This window comes from Rutilus rutilus (genome assembly GCF_951802725.1).
Source record: "Rutilus rutilus genome assembly, chromosome: 1".
NCBI classification, from domain to species: domain Eukaryota; kingdom Metazoa; phylum Chordata; class Actinopteri; order Cypriniformes; family Leuciscidae; genus Rutilus; species Rutilus rutilus.
In genome coordinates this window covers 75,772,300-75,774,820 of record NC_140209.1, presented here as the reverse complement: position 1 = coordinate 75,774,820, position 2,521 = coordinate 75,772,300, and positions in this window count along the sequence as shown.

Genomic DNA, 2,521 nt, shown 5'->3' with positions numbered 1-2,521 from the left:
ATTTCATCATCCCACTCCAAAACACAATCATATATGGCTCTATTAGGTAAGAACCCTCTTACATATTCATATGCTATATCCTTAATTTGTCTCACTCCTGCTTTCATATACAATTTGTCATAAAACACTCTCTCTTTCATTTTAATTTTTGGATTTAAAAATATCGGTTGTTTTAAAACTTGATTTATATTTTCACACTCATACTGTATATTCCCTATAACCTCTGCCCACACACTAAGCACTTCCTGATAAAACAGCGGCATTTTGTCATACATCGGCTTTTTAAGTCCCATAAAAAGCCCTTCTTCCCCACATCCACTACATTTGTCCAGCACATCCTTCATATAACCTTTCCATCCATACTCCACTTTATCACATAAATACTTTTTCATCACCTTTACTCTTATGGCCTTCTTTTTAACTTCTAAGTCAATCAATCCCAATCCTCCTTCTTTATAACTTGCAATTAATGTTTTCCTTGCTATTTTAACTCCTTTCCCTCCCCACATAAAATCATTTGTTATCTCAGTCATCTCGTTAATTACCCATCGTGGTAAATCGACTGCACCTAAAATATAGTTGCATTTGGAGAGCAACAGAGAGTTCACAACCATAACTTTCCCTCTTAACATTAGTTCTCTTAATTTCCAGAATTGGAGTACTTGTTTTATTTTATTTAAAATCCCCGTCCATGTGGCATCCCTTGCATCTTTTGCATTTTCTCCAATTTGAACTCCTAAAATATTAACATAGTCTTTTGCAGTTTTAAAAGGTATATCACACCCTCTCAAGTCCACACCTCCTATACTCATTATTTCAGATTTTTCAATGTTTATTTTTGCCCCCGATGCTTTCCCATACATTTCTATGTGCTTCATTACCTTTTTTATGCTTTCTGCATCCTTAATCGTAAATGTTGTATCGTCCGCATACTGATGTATTACACTCTCACCACTGTTTGGTATTTGGATACCCTTTATGTTTTTGTCTGCTCTAACCATAATGGCTAGTGGTTCAACCGAGATCGAATATAATAAGGCAGACATCGGACATCCTTGTCTCACTGACCTTTCCAGTGGAAAAGGGTCTGTCAAAACCCCATTTACTTTGACACAACTTTCCGCTTTACTGTATAGCAGATTTATCCATTCCAGCATTCTATTCCCGAAACCAAATTTCCTCATTGTTTGCTCCAAGTAATCGTGTTCCACTCTGTCAAAAGCCTTATTTAAATCTATACATAAAATTATTCCGCCTTCTCTATCCTCCCCCATGCTGCCCACAACATCTCTTATTGTGCAAATTGTGTCCGTTATGTCTCTTCCTGGGATACTATAAGCTTGATTTGGCGCAATTATGGTCCCTATGACCTTTTTGATTCTATTTGCTAAAATTTTGGTTAAAATTTTATACTCTGTATTTAATAAGCTTAGAGGTCTGTAGTTTTCTAATTTGAGTGGACTGCCCTTATTTTTGAAAAGAATCGTTATCATCCCCATACACATAGATTTTGGTACTTCCTTTTTTTCCTCCATCTTCCTATACATTTTTAACAATATCGGTGACAAAATTTTAACAAACATTTTATAAAATTCATGTGTTAATCCATCTGCTCCTGGACTTTTATTTGGCTTTGTCTGTTTAATTGCTTCTTCTACTTCTCCTAGAGTAATATCTCCTTCACACAACTCCCTATCTTCTTCGGTAAGGCTTATATTTACATTGTTTAAAACCCTATCTACATCTTCTTGTTTTACATTCCCTTTCTTATATAAATTCCTATAGAACATATCTACCCTTTCTATTATTTCTACATAGTCTGTAACTTTCCCCCCATCTTCATTTTCCAACTCCGTAATGAATTTCTTTCGCTGTTTTTTCTTCTCTAAATTCAAAAAATATTTTGTACATCTTTCCCCTTCTAAAACATATTGTGCCCTGCTCCTTATTTTTGCACCTTCACATTTTTCTTTTTCGCACACCTCTATTTCTGCTTTTATCTGACAATAAGGTTCTTTTGTGTATTCAGGATTTTTTTCAATTTTCCCGACTTCTTCTTCCAATAACCTGTGCATAGTATCTAATTTGCATTTTTCCATATGATTTCTCTGTTTCGAATATCTAATACTTAATCTTTTAATTTTCTTTTTTAATATACCCCACCATTTACATATATTTTCTCCATACAAGGAGTTTTCCATTTCATATTTAATACACTTCTCTATACTTCTTCTATATGCATCCTCCTTTAATAAGGCAGAATTTAGACACCACGTACCCCCACCTTTCTCTTTAGAGTTTCCCCCTAATTTCACTGTCATTACTGCATGATCGCTTATACCTGTGAAGTTATAGCTCACATTCTTTATATGTTGTAAAATGTCCCTTTTAACCAGACATAGATCTATTCTACTTTGTTTAAGTTCACCCATCACCATTTGCCTCCTTGAAAATTCTCTCTTGTAAGGGTTTTCCTCCCTCCAGGCATCTGCCATATCCTTACTCTGCATTAACATTTTTA